This window comes from Myxine glutinosa, chromosome 6, assembly GCF_964187855.1.
Source record: "Myxine glutinosa chromosome 6, kmMyxGlut1.1, whole genome shotgun sequence".
Taxonomy (NCBI): Eukaryota; Metazoa; Chordata; class Myxini; order Myxiniformes; family Myxinidae; genus Myxine; species Myxine glutinosa.
In genome coordinates, this window is record NC_136266.1 from 129,743,476 (window position 1) to 129,763,921 (window position 20,446).

Below are 20,446 nucleotides of genomic sequence, written 5' to 3' on the forward strand. Positions count from 1 at the left end.
AGCCCTTTGCTGTTTCAAACTGTAGCCGAGTTCCTGTTTCAAACTGTGCGTGTGGAAAAATGACCACTTGATGGTCGTGAGTGATCGTCTTCACCCCATGTTGCAGCATTTCTTTCTTGCCAGGAGGGTTGTCTTCCTGGATGTCAATGCCCCCATCCATGGAGCATGTGCGGTCGCCCAATGGTTTGATCAGCATGACACCGATGTTATCCATATGTCATGGTCAGTCATCAGTCATCAGATCTGAACCGAATCGAGGATTTCTGGGATATTCTGGAGCAATGCCTGAGACAGCGTTTTCCACCTCCATCAAACAGGTGTGAGTTGATCGACTTTCTCGTGGAAGAATGGTGCCGCATCCCTCCTGCAGAATTCCAGACAATGGTGGACTCCAAGTACACAATGGTACAGAATTCCCAACGTCCCATTAAGTGTTTTTACATTGGTGTTCCCATTATTTTGCCCACTACCTGTACAGTCACGTGAAAAAGTAAGTACACCCCATGTAAAGTTTTGACTTTTTCAACATATTTCAACATACAGCTATTTGATCTTCATTTCAACAATATTGATAGATAAAGGTGATATAATATAACAAATATCATGAAACATTTACATTTTGTAGTCCATTGTATAATTTAAATAAACATAAATGCAAATTTCGCATGTGGAAAAAGTAAGTACACCCATACATTTATCACTACTTCAAATACCTAAAATTAGAATCAGGTGCACCAGCTCAGGTGCAAATGATTAGAACATCGTTAGAGAGGATCTTGGAGGAACCTGTCTTATTTAAACCTCAGACATTTCGTTTGGTTTGCTCTTTGTTGTTGAAGTGTGCGGCGTCACCATGCCTAGATCAACAGAGCTCTCTGAGGCCTTCAGAAAGAAGGTTATAGATGCCTACGAGTCTGGGAAGGGATTTAAAAAGATCTCCAAACAACTTGAAATCAATCATTCGACTGTCCGGAAGATCATCTACAAGTGGAGAAGATTCCAAACAACTGCCAACTTGTTCAGGCCAGGCCGCCCCAGCAAGTTCAGCCCGAGAGCAGACCACAAGATGCTGAAAGAAGTCTCTAAGAACCCCAGAATGTCATCACGGGACCTACAGGTAGCTCTTGCCACTGTTGATGTCAAAGTGCACGAGTCTACCATTAGAAAGAGGCTGCACAAATTTGATCTACATGGGAGGTGTGCCAGGAGGAAACCTTTGCTGTCCAGAAAGAACATCAGGGCAAGACTAAAGTTTGCAAATGAACACCTAGGCAAAGACCAGCACTTCTGCAACAATGTGCTCTGGACAGATGAGTCAAAGGTAGAGCTATTTGGCCACAGTTCCAGAAGACATGTTTGGCGAAAACCAAAGACAGCATTTGACCACAAGAACCTGATACCAACCGTGAAGCATGGTGGTGGAAATATTATGGTTTGGGGCAGCTTTGCTGCATCAGGGCCTGGGCAACTCACCATCATATAATTCACTATGAATTCTTCATTGTACCAGAGGGTGCTTGAGGATAATGTGAAGCCATCTGTCGGAAAGTTGAAGCTCAACCGAAGGTGGACCTTGCAACATGACAATGACCCTAAACATACCAGTAAATCCACCAAGTAATGGCTGAAAAGAAAGAAATGGAGGGTTCAGGAATGGCCAAGTCAAAGCCCAGATCTAAATCCCATCGAGATGTTGTGGGGGGATTTGAAACGAGCGGTGCATGCAAGAAAACCCTCAAACATCGCACAGCTGAAAGAATTCTGCAGGGAGGAGTGGGCAAAAATTTCTCCCAGTCGATGTCAGAGACTGGTAGACAGTTATAAGAAACGCCTATTTGAGGTTGTTTCTGCCAAAGGGGGCAATACCACCTATTAGAGCCAAGGGTGTACTTACTTTTTCCACATGCGAAATTTGCATTTATGTTTATTTAAATTATACAATGGACTACAAAATGTAAATGTTTCATGATATTTGTTATATTATATCACCTTTATCTATCAATATTGTTGAAATGAAGATCAAATAGCTGTATGTTGAAATATGTTGAAAAAGTCAAAACTTTATATGGGGTGTACTTACTTATTCACGTGACTGTATATCTCATGTGTATATATATACAGGGGCAGGAAAGTTTAAACGGCATTAAAAAAAAATTTTTTAATAACAAAAACCGAAATGTTTTCAAGAATTTTTCAATTCTGAAGATGCCACAGTCATCGAATGCTAAATCTGATGTTTATAGATTTTTGAGACGAATACGAGGGAGAGAGCTCCTCACGATGGAAACAAGTGTATTATTTTCATTTGTTTAATGCCTGTGTCTAACTGGGCATTAGGCCTACTTGGGCATGATGCGATACACTTTATCCCCTTTATTTTCAGTATTGAATTTAAAGATGGATTCAAACACAACACCCAAGAAGGGAAGAAATTGTAGTGTAAATTACATGGTAATGCAGTTGAAAATTGACTGATGTGGTTTTCAAAGTCTGTTATGGGTTGCCGGTACCTATTATAAGGAAATGGTCTTGTATTGTGAATTCACTTAATCAAGTCTGTGGGAAATATGGTGAAATTTAAAATATTGGGTCACGAGTTATCAAGTGACCACTATATTCGTCATGGGTGTGTCTGTCTGTGTGTATGTCTGTCTGTCCGCAGCATAACTACCCGATGATATTATCCGATCTTGATGAAACGGGTGGGAGGTTGATATCATGATCTAGTTGCGTCCTGCCTAGAGTGGGCGTATTGCACCCTTTGTGGGCGGAGCGACGCCCGAAAAAGATGTCTTTTTAGGGGGTAATCGAGTTCAAGCTACATCCTCTCCGAGGGGTTTGGTGGAATCTGACAGGGGTTTCGATATTTGGTTAGGCCAATGTCACGTGTCTAGCCCCACGGAGCTCGATTTTTCATTTTCGCCCCAAGGTCAAGGTCACAAGGTCACGAAATTTAGAAAAGTCGATTTTTGATGGTTTTATTACATTGTTTGCTTCCTGATAGGGTGAAATGTCGTACATGATCTTATATTAGCACATACATCATGAAATACAAGTTTTCCAACAAATTTCAGAATCTTCGACCTTTGACCGTTGAAGGTTTCAAAGTTGTCGGAATCGAACCGAATTTTCGGTATTTTGTAGCTAACTAACCTCATAAGTGATTATACATTATTTTCTATCATTTCAAGGTCAGTAACCTTCGTTTTGACATTTCAAGGTCACAAAGGTCAAATTTTCAAAGTTGTCGGAATCGAACCGAATTTTCGGTATTTTGTAGCTAACTAACCTCATAAGTGATTATACATTATTTTCTATCATTTCAAGGTCAGTAACCTTCGTTTTGACATTTCAAGGTCACAAAGGTCAGTAGTGTAATAATGTTGCTTCTGGGACACCTCCGTTTAACATGGGAAATCCCTATCTAATGTCATTTACCCCCTTGTCTTTTTCAAAAATCATAAACACCTCTATTTCTCCCACCCTCATCTTTATGAACCTTTTGTCTGTAGTACCTATCCTTAATGTTGTTCATTAGACCACTCAAACACTACAAATATTTGTTTTCTCTTATAGACCTATCATCCTTCTTCTACATATCATCTGGCAGATTAATCTTTGACCCACTCAAACATTGACCCATTCACTTCCATATTAATTCTTTCCCTCCCTCATTGCCCCTAAACACCTATATTTCTCTCACCCTGTTCTTTACGAACCTTCTAACCTTTTGACATGTTATCCTTATTCATTAGACCACTTAAACACCTGTGATCCTTCTGACCTCATGGACCTTTTAACCTTTTACTCTTAATATCATCTGGTGAATATAACCCACTCAAACAACGACCCTACAAATATTTGTTTATGCGTGGGAAATAATTTAATTCTCCTACAACTCTCTTCACCATCTAATATATTAACAAAAAATATGTTTGAGTTTGGTTCTTTATTAAGATATTTTAACTGAGCTAAGATAAAATGGTAAACCTCCCTCAATGTTCTTGCTTGAGCGCCTCCAGTGCCACATACCATTTTTAAATTAAAGTATATATTTTCCTGACAACCATCAAAGTTTTCCGTCCACTCAAAAATATTTCCATCTTTTTTACCCAATTCACCGGTATTTAAATTAATTCTCTTATTTGTTTTGTGAACTTTTTTACCAGTTGCCTTTTCAATTATACCTATTTGATATTTTTCACATTCATTATGTTTTCCATTTATATACCAAGGTTGATTACACCTCCACTCTTTAGTCTGGTTGATACTTGGTTCTATCATTTATATAATAGTAAAAAAGGCGGCGGTAGCCCGTTAAAATCCCCAACCCCCCCCCCTTTTTAACTTATCACTTATATATATCTTATCACTTATATATATCTTATCACTTATGTATATCTTATCACTTATATATATATCTTATCACTTATATATATATCTTATCACTTATATACTTATATAACCATAAGGGAGACTATCAATTCCATTTTCTAAAATAAACCTCTTATCATCAAAAGCCCCCAATGCTTTCTTATTTATCTCTTCTGAATATAATTGATGTTTATAACTTCTTATTCCATTAATCTTTCTAAACTCTTCTTTCTTTGTTGTTAAACAGTTATAATAATCCTTAAAGTTTATTGTTTCTTTAATAACATTTTTCTTTACACCTTTTAACTTCTTATCAGTCTTTTCAACGTTATTCACAATGTATTTATAAGCATAAGCCTTTGACCTCAATCCCACAAATTCACTCATAACATTTCCTCCTAATTCATCCTTGAACTTTCCAATCACCTTTTTATTTTTAGAAGAGAACAACTCACTCTCTGGACTGTAATTACTCGTGTCATAGATATTAATGTCTCTTTTCATGTCTGAATAAACATCGTTGGTATTAATTTTCAAAATAAAACTATCTGTATCCATATAAAGTAGATTAACATCATTTTGATATTTCTTCCTCAAGTTATTATAAAAGTAATCATACATTAATGACTTTGATAAATCAAGAATTGTTGTTCCAATATAAATAGGTTTGTTCATTTCAATACTCTCTTTAATCAAATGGATCGCACAAAAGTTCTCAGTAAAGACCTCAGCTCGAGTAAAACTCGGTCTATTAATTAATTTTGATGCTTGTTCCCAAGATGTTGATAGTCTGATATTTTGTCTTTTCCTCACATTCTCCATAGTCTTACCAAAGACCGCATTATTCATCAATTTATAAAAGTCTTTCTCAAAATCTGTTTTTGACTCTGTTCTTCTTTGTGTATTAAAATCAATGTACCCCTTTAACCAATGACTTTGATTGAACTTTAGAACCCTATGGATCTTCTCTACTCTTAGACCTTTTGATAAATATTGTCGCAAATTTCTTTGGTGTAGAACATAATTTTTCTTGTTATATAATGTAGTAAGTAATTTTTCTGTTGATTCACCTATATCAAACGATCGTTGATAATCACTCAACCATTCTTTCTTTGGACTTGCTTTCTCACAAGCAAATGGGAGATCTTTGTGTAGGTTATGGAGTTCCTCTGGATATTTTAAATCAATTTCAAAATAATAACCAACTTTTTCTTCATCCAATTCTTTTTGTGTAGAGATACATACATCTTGTAAAACGTTTTTGTAGTCTTTTTCCTTTACCCATCTAAGTTTTCCATAAGGAAGAGCCTGAGACATTGCCCAGCCATACAGGTTGTTCGCGTCATAGTACATCAAGTAAGAACTCTCTTTCGTTGGATCATAATTTGGAAGATATTTGTTATTTGCTTTTGCGTATCTACTCGAGCAGACTTGTGAAATTCCACCTCTTTTTGCCTTTTCAATCATCAAAAGCATATCAACATCGGTTATCAAATCCAAATCTTGTTTTGTCATTTTCAACATCGCACTCCAGGCCAATCCAGGTGCTGTGTAGTAGTGAGCAGGATCCAATCCATATCCAGTGCGACAAACAGATCTAAAGGCTTCAAATACATCGGCCAATAAAAGCACATCAGTTTTGAGATACAAATCGTGATACTCGCCAAGATTCTTGATGTTATATTTTTCCCAAACATTTTGTGCGTGTACATAATCTTTATCAGATATATGACTATTATTTAATTTGTTATAGAAATTTTCTTTTGAAGGAAGTTGTGTTTCATTGAATCTCTCAAATGAGTCCATATAGTCATAGGGGTAAATTCCCTTTTGTGTTAGAAAATCTTTATCTAAAAAATACTCTGAAAGACATGGAAACTCTTTTAGATTTTGAACCAAGTTAACCAATGGACTTGCCATGAATTTAAATGTATCAAGAAATCTGATATGAGTAATAGGAGATGTGTGAATTGTTTTTGTGAATGAAATGTATTTCTGATCCGTGTTTGGAATTGCTGAGATACTTCCAGAAGTCTTTGAGAGTTCCTTGATAAATAGATGTGTATCATAATGAGCGTTGTTATGAAGAAAGACAGGAATGAAAGAGGGGAGTTGATAATTAATATTACAACTTTGATGAGCCGGACCTCTATATTTACCAGTGAGATGACAATGGTCTCTAACCTTTAGACCTTTACCAATTTTCTCCTCACAAATATGACAGACATTGTTTTTTATAAATTCCCTTTTTTCTTTACTTGTTAAGGACATTGGTTTATTGGTTTCTCTCATTATCTTGGTTAATCGAACACAGTCTTTTTCTAGTCGTTTCACAAACTCCTCTGGGGTATTTGAGCCTCTATACATCTCTAACTTGTTATATTTATCACCAACGGATGATTTGATATAATAACAAAAACCACAAGGAGTATGTTTTTGATATTTATTTGTGTATGATTCTTTTGGATCTTGAGAAGCAGTATCAATTTTTTCTAAAATACTTTCAAAATCAGCATATATAACAAATGGATGTTTGATCTTTTTATTTTCATCTTTGAATGTGATCTTTGAGCCTTCTTTAGGCATATTGATTACCGTTGATTTATGTTCGCCACAATAATTTGAATGTTTATCTAATCTTTCTTGTGAATTGAAGAAGTTAAGACAACGCAAACAAATATATATTTTATTTGTTCTCTTACAGACTTGTGGTTTTATTAATTTAGCAATATCTTTGATGTATGTATAATGTGAATTTTCGTCTGAATTAAAATATAGAAGATTAATATGAGTTTGTTTACAATTGTCAGAAAGCTTTAAAACCTGAATGTTGTTTGTTTCTGTTAGACCATAAACATTAACTGATAAATTATTCATCTTTTCAAATTTAGGAATATCATTTAAAGTCATCGGAAACTTTAGATCTTTCGTATTTAATGTATTCTCATATTTTTTATAATGAGATACTCTTTCATCATGAAAATGTGGAGGATGTAAGTGTGCTAAAATAGACCAGAGAAAACATTTATTGTCTTTATTTTTGATATTGATAACTGCTTTTCTATTTTTGATAACACTGGGTAAATCAATGTAAGAAGAAGCTTTTAGAGGATCTGATTTAAGAATATGAATGTCTATGTAAATAATTTTTCCTATATTGAATCCACTTCCTACGATTGAATTATCCACATCTTGCTCTTGTTTAATAAGTTCATCATAGACTCCTGATGTTTTAAAATCTTGATATGAAGATATAAAGTGTGGCTCAGTTCTCATGTATGGTGCATCTATAACTCCTTCATCCTTTGTCATTTCTAATTTTACTCCCATATAAAATTTAAGTGGTTTCATTTCCTTTAGTGTTTTTTCAATCAACGTTTGAACAGCAGGTTTAACTATTTCTACAGCATCAACTATAGACTCTGGTTCAGGAGGTTTGAAGTTAAAGACTCTTATTTTAATATGTCCTTTGAATGCTCCATCAGAGTTTTTAGTTGTGATAAAATTTGATAAATGTAGATTTGTTTTAAGATGTATTTTGAAGCCTTTCTTGAGGATATTTTTATTACATGTAGAACAGTGTTTTGTTTCAGGTGGAAGAGGGGAAAGTTTGTTTAAAATGTTGTATGTATGTTTTGCGGTGAGAATATGTTGTTTATAATATTTTACTTCCTTCTCGCAAGTATCACAATAAACCATATTTATAGCGTGAGAAAACGTGGTGTTTTATATATATCACTGTGCTTAAAATAAAACACTTTTGAGCTTTACAGCTCCGTTTTATATATATCGCTGTGCTTAAACTAAAACACTTTTTCACTCAGAATCATCTAAGTCATAACTATCACATGAATACTCAGAATCATACTCAGAGTCATCAATAAAGCTACTCTCATAACTATCATTTGAGCACAAACTATTAGTATCATAACTATCATCTGTGTTCAATGAAATACTATCATCACCATCGTCCGAGTTCAATGAAATACTATCATCACTATCGTCCGAGTTCAATGAAATAGTAAAATCTTCACTGCTGTAATGACTCATATTTAATTAGCAGAAAAAACCTTTCCATCTATACCAATATACTTTCTTTCATTAACGGATTCAATCTCTACATTTTTAATATCAAAAGTTATCTTTAAATAATCTCTAACTATCATAGAACGAAATGACATTTCACCAGAAATATTAACATCATTCATTTTACTTAGATCTACACCCTTTGGATTATTAAAGAAAATACAAATGTCTCCTCTAGAATTATTAATGGTCTTATCATTCTTTTTCAAAGTATCGTGGTCAATCACTTTTTCAAGCTTTGAATAAATTGCCAGGAGTAGAGGAGAAACTTTTGTTAGATTTACTTTAATGGATGTCTTTCCAGGTATAGTTAGAGCTCTTCCTTTAAATGAAATAGAGGGGCTCATTTATTTTCCATAACTGGTTTTACCCAAAAATTTCCATATTTATCTTTGTTCAATTTAACATCTTTGACATATTTTTCTATATCTTCCACCGAAGTAGAGATTGATTGAAATTTGTCTTTTGTGCTTTGAAACATTGTATTTATTAATGAATAAACTTGCGTTTAGTTTAAGTAAAAATTTACTATATAAATATGATAAGTTCTGAAGGATATTTAGAATTTCCAGACTCTCCATATGATAAATTAGAGAATTGTCCAGCTTGTGATAGAATAGGGCTTAATAATGAGGGTTCATATAAACAATGTTTATTCTGTGATTATATTCTAATTAATGATAATAAGAAATATAAAAAAACATATAACTCTTTTAAATTAGAACCAAAAATGAATTACTTTACAAGATTAATAAGAGAGATGAATGTTAAGCATTATGGTGATAATACACCATTTCTTACAAGGAAAGAGACTCTTTGTATTGAGGAAATGTATAAGGGTTTAATGATATTTATTATTCAAAATAATTTTAATGGAAATGTTAATACAAGATACTATATAAATAAAATAATGAATTATTTTGAAATTAAACCCGAACTCAGGATAAAATATAGAGTTTCTAAAATAGCTCAAAAAAAGTTAGATGACTTGTTTTCCAAATATATAAATGAATGATTTTTTACCCGTTTGGGAAAATAAGATAAAGTTTAATAACCATAAAAACATTCCAAATTCATTGAGATGTCTAATAGTTGGTTCAAGCGGATGTGGGAAAACCTGTTTACTTTTAAAGATGCTCCTTGGTCCTAATTTTTTAGATTATGATAATTTAATAATTTTTACAAAGTCAAGTTTTCAACCCGAGTATCAACTACTCTCACAGGGTTTTAATGCAGGTCTTAAAAAGGAAGACATTATCGGTTTATTTAAACTTCAAAACAAACTGAATGATTATAATATTGAAGATATAATACAATTATTTTGTGATACACAGAAATCAAAATCGAAACCCATAACTTGTATTCTCAGTGATAATACGGATGATATACCTTCACCTCAAGATTTAGATAAATCAAAAAAGAACCTCGTCATCTTTGATGATTGTGTTAATGAGAGAAACCAAACAGTAATGGATAGCTACTATACAAGAGGGAGACATTCTTCTTGTAATTGTATATATCTTAGTCAATCATATTTTCAACTCCCTCGACGCTCAATAAGAAACAATGCCAATACTTTTATTTTATTTAAGTTAAATTCAATAGATGTAAATAATTTTTGGAGAGATAATTGCTCTACGTTATGTAGTAAAAAAGAATTTGAAAATTATATGAAACACACGATTGGAAAATATAAATATATTGTTGTGAAACAAGATGAGATACTAAATGATATTTTTCAATAAATAAATACAGAAAATGAATACCGAAGAAAGAGAAAGAAAGTTTAAGGAACATCAACAATTAGTTTCAAAAGTTGTTAAACAACAGGAAGAGATAAAGAAGAAACGGAGACAGAAACTAACTGGTGAAGAAGCCTTTGAAAGAAAACAAGAGAAATTCTTTAAACCACTTTTGAAAACTCAACACTCACCTACAGTTCCCACGGTAGAATTTACTCCGAAAAAACTTCAAATGCTCAAAGATTTTAGTCAGATAACAAAACAAGAACTTGGTGAATTAGAATATGATGACGAGGGATTATTTCGGAAACTTGAGCAGGTAAATCAACCCCCTAATTATGTTGTGGAAGCTCTTCAAAACAATGAATATTCGGCGGGTTCAAAAACCAGAGCAGGTCTCATTCCAACAGAAGAACCAGCAGTGTTTCATCTTGTGGAAGAAAAGGTATTGATATTTAATGATGAATTGATGTTCTTGAGTTCTACTCAACCAAATGTTAAATTAACTCCAAGATTAATGTTTCTTCTAACAAACCCCGGATTCAGCGGTTCAAAATATTTTGAGGAACCACTTGATATGGAAAGAGAGGAAGATAGGGTATATATTGAGTTGTTAAATGCACTTGATTATGGAGTTTCTGTTGCTGGTAAAAGTAAGAAGAATGAGAAGGAGAAACATATTATTGATGCTTTAAGTAAACTTGGTTCAGGTGTTAGTTTTCTTCCAAATGACCCATCACAATTAGTTAATAGGCTATTATTGTTGTTAGGTAGTAAGAAGGCTGGAAACAACAATAATAGCCTATTAACTAATTGTGATGGGTCATTTGGAAGAAAACTAACACCTGAACCAAGTTTACTTAAAGCATCAATAATATGTTTCTCCTTCTCATTCTTCTTACTTTTACCAGCAACAGAAACTCCATAATCAAGTGCATTTAACAACTCAATATATACCCTATCTTCCTCTCTTTCCATATCAAGTGGTTCCTCAAAATATTTTGAACCGCTGAATCCGGGGTTTGTTAGAAGAAACATTAATCTTGGAGTTAATTTAACATTTGGTTGAGTAGAACTCAAGAACATCAATTCATCATTAAATATCAATACCTTTTCTTCCACAAGATGAAACACTGCTGGTTCTTCTGTTGGAATGAGACCTGCTCTGGTTTTTGAACCCGCCGAATATTCATTGTTTTGAAGAGCTTCCACAACATAATTAGGGGGTTGATTTACCTGCTCAAGTTTCCGAAATAATCCCTCGTCATCATATTCTAATTCACCAAGTTCTTGTTTTGTTATCTGACTAAAATCTTTGAGCATTTGAAGTTTTTTCGGAGTAAATTCTACCGTGGGAACTGTAGGTGAGTGTTGAGTTTTCAAAAGTGGTTTAAAGAATTTCTCTTGTTTTCTTTCAAAGGCTTCTTCACCAGTTAGTTTCTGTCTCCGTTTCTTCTTTATCTCTTCCTGTTGTTTAACAACTTTTGAAACTAATTGTTGATGTTCCTTAAACTTTCTTTCTCTTTCTTCGGTATTCATTTTCTGTATTTATTTATTGAAAAATATCATTTAGTATCTCATCTTGTTTCACAACAATATATTTATATTTTCCAATCGTGTGTTTCATATAATTTTCAAATTCTTTTTTACTACATAACGTAGAGCAATTATCTCTCCAAAAATTATTTACATCTATTGAATTTAACTTAAATAAAATAAAAGTATTGGCATTGTTTCTTATTGAGCGTCGAGGGAGTTGAAAATATGATTGACTAAGATATATACAATTACAAGAAGAATGTCTCCCTCTTGTATAGTAGCTATCCATTACTGTTTGGTTTCTCTCATTAACACAATCATCAAAGATGACGAGGTTCTTTTTTGATTTATCTAAATCTTGAGGTGAAGGTATATCATCCGTATTATCACTGAGAATACAAGTTATGGGTTTCGATTTTGATTTCTGTGTATCACAAAATAATTGTATTATATCTTCAATATTATAATCATTCAGTTTGTTTTGAAGTTTAAATAAACCGATAATGTCTTCCTTTTTAAGACCTGCATTAAAACCCTGTGAGAGTAGTTGATACTCGGGTTGAAAACTTGACTTTGTAAAAATTATTAAATTATCATAATCTAAAAAATTAGGACCAAGGAGCATCTTTAAAAGTAAACAGGTTTTCCCACATCCGCTTGAACCAACTATTAGACATCTCAATGAATTTGGAATGTTTTTATGGTTATTAAACTTTATCTTATTTTCCCAAACGGGTAAAAAATCATTCATTTATATATTTGGAAAACAAGTCATCTAACTTTTTTTGAGCTATTTTAGAAACTCTATATTTTATCCTGAGTTCGGGTTTAATTTCAAAATAATTCATTATTTTATTTATATAGTATCTTGTATTAACATTTCCATTAAAATTATTTTGAATAATAAATATCATTAAACCCTTATACATTTCCTCAATACAAAGAGTCTCTTTCCTTGTAAGAAATGGTGTATTATCACCATAATGCTTAACATTCATCTCTCTTATTAATCTTGTAAAGTAATTCATTTTTGGTTCTAATTTAAAAGAGTTATATGTTTTTTTATATTTCTTATTATCATTAATTAGAATATAATCACAGAATAAACATTGTTTATATGAACCCTCATTATTAAGCCCTATTCTATCACAAGCTGGACAATTCTCTAATTTATCATATGGAGAGTCTGGAAATTCTAAATATCCTTCAGAACTTATCATATTTATATAGTAAATTTTTACTTAAACTAAACGCAAGTTTATTCATTAATAAATACAATGTTTCAAAGCACAAAAGACAAATTTCAATCAATCTCTACTTCGGTGGAAGATATAGAAAAATATGTCAAAGATGTTAAATTGAACAAAGATAAATATGGAAATTTTTGGGTAAAACCAGTTATGGAAAATAACATGAGCCCCTCTATTTCATTTAAAGGAAGAGCTCTAACTATACCTGGAAAGACATCCATTAAAGTAAATCTAACAAAAGTTTCTCCTCTACTCCTGGCAATTTATTCAAAGCTTGAAAAAGTGATTGACCACGATACTTTGAAAAAGAATGATAAGACCATTAATAATTCTAGAGGAGACATTTGTATTTTCTTTAATAATCCAAAGGGTGTAGATCTAAGTAAAATGAATGATGTTAATATTTCTGGTGAAATGTCATTTCGTTCTATGATAGTTAGAGATTATTTAAAGATAACTTTTGATATTAAAAATGTAGAGATTGAATCCGTTAATGAAAGAAAGTATATTGGTATAGATGGAAAGGTTTTTTCTGCTAATTAAATATGAGTCATTACAGCAGTGAAGATTTTACTATTTCATTGAACTCGGACGATAGTGATGATAGTATTTCATTGAACTCGGACGATGGTGATGATAGTATTTCATTGAACACAGATGATAGTTATGATACTAATAGTTTGTGCTCAAATGATAGTTATGAGAGTAGCTTTATTGATGACTCTGAGTATGATTCTGAGTATTCATGTGATAGTTATGACTTAGATGATTCTGAGTGAAAAAGTGTTTTAGTTTAAGCACAGCGATATATATAAAACGGAGCTGTAAAGCTCAAAAGTGTTTTATTTTAAGCACAGTGATATATATAAAACACCACGTTTTCTCACGCTATAAATATGGTTTATTGTGATACTTGCGAGAAGGAAGTAAAATATTATAAACAACATATTCTCACCGCAAAACATACATACAACATTTTAAACAAACTTTCCCCTCTTCCACCTGAAACAAAACACTGTTCTACATGTAATAAAAATATCCTCAAGAAAGGCTTCAAAATACATCTTAAAACAAATCTACATTTATCAAATTTTATCACAACTAAAAACTCTGATGGAGCATTCAAAGGACATATTAAAATAAGAGTCTTTAACTTCAAACCTCCTGAACCAGAGTCTATAGTTGATGCTGTAGAAATAGTTAAACCTGCTGTTCAAACGTTGATTGAAAAAACACTAAAGGAAATGAAACCACTTAAATTTTATATGGGAGTAAAATTAGAAATGACAAAGGATGAAGGAGTTATAGATGCACCATACATGAGAACTGAGCCACACTTTATATCTTCATATCAAGATTTTAAAACATCAGGAGTCTATGATGAACTTATTAAACAAGAGCAAGATGTGGATAATTCAATCGTAGGAAGTGGATTCAATATAGGAAAAATTATTTACATAGACATTCATATTCTTAAATCAGATCCTCTAAAAGCTTCTTCTTACATTGATTTACCCAGTGTTATCAAAAATAGAAAAGCAGTTATCAATATCAAAAATAAAGACAATAAATGTTTTCTCTGGTCTATTTTAGCACACTTACATCCTCCACATTTTCATGATGAAAGAGTATCTCATTATAAAAAATATGAGAATACATTAAATACGAAAGATCTAAAGTTTCCGATGACTTTAAATGATATTCCTAAATTTGAAAAGATGAATAATTTATCAGTTAATGTTTATGGTCTAACAGAAACAAACAACATTCAGGTTTTAAAGCTTTCTGACAATTGTAAACAAACTCATATTAATCTTCTATATTTTAATTCAGACGAAAATTCACATTATACATACATCAAAGATATTGCTAAATTAATAAAACCACAAGTCTGTAAGAGAACAAATAAAATATATATTTGTTTGCGTTGTCTTAACTTCTTCAATTCACAAGAAAGATTAGATAAACATTCAAATTATTGTGGCGAACATAAATCAACGGTAATCAATATGCCTAAAGAAGGCTCAAAGATCACATTCAAAGATGAAAATAAAAAGATCAAACATCCATTTGTTATATATGCTGATTTTGAAAGTATTTTAGAAAAAATTGATACTGCTTCTCAAGATCCAAAAGAATCATACACAAATAAATATCAAAAACATACTCCTTGTGGTTTTTGTTATTATATCAAATCATCCGTTGGTGATAAATATAACAAGTTAGAGATGTATAGAGGCTCAAATACCCCAGAGGAGTTTGTGAAACGACTAGAAAAAGACTGTGTTCGATTAACCAAGATAATGAGAGAAACCAATAAACCAATGTCCTTAACAAGTAAAGAAAAAAGGGAATTTATAAAAAACAATGTCTGTCATATTTGTGAGGAGAAAATTGGTAAAGGTCTAAAGGTTAGAGACCATTGTCATCTCACTGGTAAATATAGAGGTCCGGCTCATCAAAGTTGTAATATTAATTATCAACTCCCCTCTTTCATTCCTGTCTTTCTTCATAACAACGCTCATTATGATACACATCTATTTATCAAGGAACTCTCAAAGACTTCTGGAAGTATCTCAGCAATTCCAAACACGGATCAGAAATACATTTCATTCACAAAAACAATTCACACATCTCCTATTACTCATATCAGATTTCTTGATACATTTAAATTCATGGCAAGTCCATTGGTTAACTTGGTTCAAAATCTAAAAGAGTTTCCATGTCTTTCAGAGTATTTTTTAGATAAAGATTTTCTAACACAAAAGGGAATTTACCCCTATGACTATATGGACTCATTTGAGAGATTCAATGAAACACAACTTCCTTCAAAAGAAAATTTCTATAACAAATTAAATAATAGTCATATATCTGATAAAGATTATGTACACGCACAAAATGTTTGGGAAAAATATAACATCAAGAATCTTGGCGAGTATCACGATTTGTATCTCAAAACTGATGTGCTTTTATTGGCCGATGTATTTGAAGCCTTTAGATCTGTTTGTCGCACTGGATATGGATTGGATCCTGCTCACTACTACACAGCACCTGGATTGGCCTGGAGTGCGATGTTGAAAATGACAAAACAAGATTTGGATTTGATAACCGATGTTGATATGCTTTTGATGATTGAAAAGGCAAAAAGAGGTGGAATTTCACAAGTCTGCTCGAGTAGATACGCAAAAGCAAATAACAAATATCTTCCAAATTATGATCCAACGAAAGAGAGTTCTTACTTGATGTACTATGACGCGAACAACCTGTATGGCTGGGCAATGTCTCAGGCTCTTCCTTATGGAAAACTTAGATGGGTAAAGGAAAAAGACTACAAAAACGTTTTACAAGATGTATGTATCTCTACACAAAAAGAATTGGATGAAGAAAAAGTTGGTTATTATTTTGAAATTGATTTAAAATATCCAGAGGAACTCCATAACCTACACAAAGATCTCCCATTTGCTTGTGAGAAAGCAAGTCCAAAGAAAGAATGGTTGAGTGATTATCAACGATCGTTTGATATAGGTGAATCAACAGAAAAATTACTTACTACATTATATAACAAGAAAAATTATGTTCTACACCAAAGAAATTTGCGACAATATTTATCAAAAGGTCTAAGAGTAGAGAAGATCCATAGGGTTCTAAAGTTCAATCAAAGTCATTGGTTAAAGGGGTACATTGATTTTAATACACAAAGAAGAACAGAGTCAAAAACAGATTTTGAGAAAGACTTTTATAAATTGATGAATAATGCGGTCTTTGGTAAGACTATGGAGAATGTGAGGAAAAGACAAAATATCAGACTATCAACATCTTGGGAACAAGCATCAAAATTAATTAATAGACCGAGTTTTACTCGAGCTGAGGTCTTTACTGAGAACTTTTGTGCGATCCATTTGATTAAAGAGAGTATTGAAATGAACAAACCTATTTATATTGGAACAACAATTCTTGATTTATCAAAGTCATTAATGTATGATTACTTTTATAATAACTTGAGGAAGAAATATCAAAATGATGTTAATCTACTTTATATGGATACAGATAGTTTTATTTTGAAAATTAATACCAACGATGTTTATTCAGACATGAAAAGAGACATTAATATCTATGACACGAGTAATTACAGTCCAGAGAGTGAGTTGTTCTCTTCTAAAAATAAAAAGGTGATTGGAAAGTTCAAGGATGAATTAGGAGGAAATGTTATGAGTGAATTTGTGGGATTGAGGTCAAAGGCTTATGCTTATAAATACATTGTGAATAACGTTGAAAAGACTGATAAGAAGTTAAAAGGTGTAAAGAAAAATGTTATTAAAGAAACAATAAACTTTAAGGATTATTATAACTGTTTAACAACAAAGAAAGAAGAGTTTAGAAAGATTAATGGAATAAGAAGTTATAAACATCAATTATATTCAGAAGAGATAAATAAGAAAGCATTGGGGGCTTTTGATGATAAGAGGTTTATTTTAGAAAATGGAATTGATAGTCTCCCTTATGGTTATATAAGTATATAAGTGATAAGATATATATATAAGTGATAAGATATATATATAAGTGATAAGATATACATAAGTGATAAGATATATATAAGTGATAAGATATATATAAGTGATAAGTTAAAAAGGGGGGGGGTTGGGGATTTTAACGGGCTACCGCCGCCTTTTTTACTATTATATAAATGATAGAACCAAGTATCAACCAGACTAAAGAGTGGAGGTGTAATCAACCTTGGTATATAAATGGAAAACATAATGAATGTGAAAAATATCAAATAGGTATAATTGAAAAGGCAACTGGTAAAAAAGTTCACAAAACAAATAAGAGAATTAATTTAAATACCGGTGAATTGGGTAAAAAAGATGGAAATATTTTTGAGTGGACGGAAAACTTTGATGGTTGTCAGGAAAATATATACTTTAATTTAAAAATGGTATGTGGCACTGGAGGCGCTCAAGCAAGAACATTGAGGGAGGTTTACCATTTTATCTTAGCTCAGTTAAAATATCTTAATAAAGAACCAAACTCAAACATATTTTTTGTTAATATATTAGATGGTGAAGAGAGTTGTAGGAGAATTAAATTATTTCCCACGCATAAACAAATATTTGTAGGGTCGTTGTTTGAGTGGGTTATATTCACCAGATGATATTAAGAGTAAAAGGTTAAAAGGTCCATGAGGTCAGAAGGATCACAGGTGTTTAAGTGGTCTAATGAATAAGGATAACATGTCAAAAGGTTAGAAGGTTCGTAAAGAACAGGGTGAGAGAAATATAGGTGTTTAGGGGCAATGAGGGAGGGAAAGAATTAATATGGAAGTGAATGGGTCAATGTTTGAGTGGGTCAAAGATTAATCTGCCAGATGATATGTAGAAGAAGGATGATAGGTCTATAAGAGAAAACAAATATTTGTAGTGTTTGAGTGGTCTAATGAACAACATTAAGGATAGGTACTACAGACAAAAGGTTCATAAAGATGAGGGTGGGAGAAATAGAGGTGTTTATGATTTTTGAAAAAGACAAGGGGGTAAATGACATTAGATAGGGATTTCCCATGTTAAACGGAGGTGTCCCAGAAGCAACATTATTACACTACTAAGGTCAAATTTTCAAAGTTGTCGGAATCGAACCGAATTTTCGGTATTGTGTAGCTAACTAGTTATTATTATTATCATTACTATTATTAATACTATTATTATTATTACTATTATTATTGCACTTGCTCGTGAACCATCGTCATCTCCTGACTTGTTTATTTTGCATCTGATCACAGCTTTGTCTTTATCCTCAAGGGTAATATTGAGCTCTGTTTCCGTATCATTGACAGGTGTCGATGTGCGAGAGCATTGGAGAGGTGATATCGATTGTAGCTGCTTCCGTTGGATCCCTGGGGATTGAGTGGCTGGATGACAACTTTAACGACCATGTAGATATTTCAGGAACTTGTTGAAATTGTTCGTTGGTCTTTTTCATCTATAAGTGGTGAAGAGGTGAGAAGTTTTAATTCTTTTTTCTTTACAAGATTGAGGCTCAAGGAAGAGGGAAGGAGTGAAGGGCAACAAAGTGGGGCAACATTTGGCATCGACAAGCTAGAAAGTTAACAAACAGAAAAACAGGAGTGACAAGGGGAGGGAATAGTAACCTGCAAGTAAGAGTGGTGGGTCAGAGGGCTGAGGGAGCAAGAGTGGAGGAGAGGTCGTGTTAAAAGAAAAAGGCCACCGACCAGCCTGTCATGTGAGACCAACGTATTCCGGCCTCATCACGAGTGATTCGAATAATGTTGAGTTTTAGACGCAATACAACCCAGGAGAAACAAATGTGATGTTGGGGTTCCAACGCATAGGGAAAAGCAGTACTCCACTGAGCTACAGATAAAGGCCTCGTAGCTTTGATTTTTCCAAGGAAATACTTGGATCGATGGAAGATGCCCAGTCTGCGGCTGGTTTTGCAGGCCAGCTTTCCGATGTGGTTGGGCCGAGGAGCGATCATGGCTGATGGATGGTTAAAGCGACTGAATATCTTCCAGTGGCTGACCATATAAATATATAGGTGGCCGTTCGTTTCATGATCCTTCCGGAGCAACAAGGTGACAAAGTGAGATTGTTCCAGGATTATAGGACATTATTCCATTTACTCGAGAGTAGTGCAGCTGCTGTTTGCCTTGCGGGGAGAGGGAGGGGGCAGGAGGGGGAAGGGGGGGGGGGTGGCTACTGTAAAATACAATGTGGAATCCTCTACCCAAAGGAAGAGATGGTTTTCCAGAGTGTCGAGCTTCTACTCCAGAGCAATTTGAAGCATCCATGTTGATCCATCCAACTGTTAATCACATTAGAGGGCTATTTTACAATGATTGTTCTACCAGGCCAAATTGCAGGAGTTGAATGCTGCTTTAAAAGGATTTTTTCCCCTCCCTCATGGGTATCAGAGTCTTGGGATGTTTGTCTATCGGGATGGAAGTGAGATATGGTAAATGAGTAACATGAATGCAAATTCAGTATACTGTACTTGTTTCGGGGATCATGTATATTCACAATTGCTCTTTTGTTTATCCCTTTCCTCATTACTGTTGCAAAACTATGTTCCTGTTCATACTGTGATATAAAACGAAAATTGGACTTAAAAAAAAAAGATATTTGTGCATTTATAATTGTCATTCAATGAAGCTATTTGTTCTTAAGACTATGCATTAAGTAATAAAGATTAATTCCACAGTCCGTTTTAGGTTTTCATTTTTGAGTTTGCAATTAAACATAAAATTTTAACGTGTAATTATTTCTTTATTTTAGAGGGTGGAGTGCGGATTGGGGGCAGAGTAGAGGAAGAATAAATATCTTCAAATGGTATCTTTGATTCAACACTTATATACTTATATATCTCTCATCTTCCCCCATCCTAAACCTTGATCTTTTCTACCCCCGTTAATTCACCCCAGATCCACTTTTTTGAAATACC

At 33.1% G+C, this 20,446-nt stretch overlaps 1 protein-coding gene across 2 annotated transcripts in view; it reads left to right on the plus strand.

The window, feature by feature from the left end:
• Window positions 1–20,208, plus strand: part of NXN (nucleoredoxin) — a 77,938-nt gene extending 57,730 nt beyond the window's left edge. Inside the window, exon 9 of one of the 2 annotated variants that reach the window (XM_068121067.2) lies at window positions 18,822–20,208. The gene's annotated coding sequence lies outside the window, so the exon portion shown is untranslated. The remainder of the gene's footprint in view (window positions 1–18,821) is intronic. The other variant, XM_068121068.2, reaches the window with a different exon arrangement.
• The last annotated feature ends 238 nt before the right edge of the window (window positions 20,209–20,446 follow it).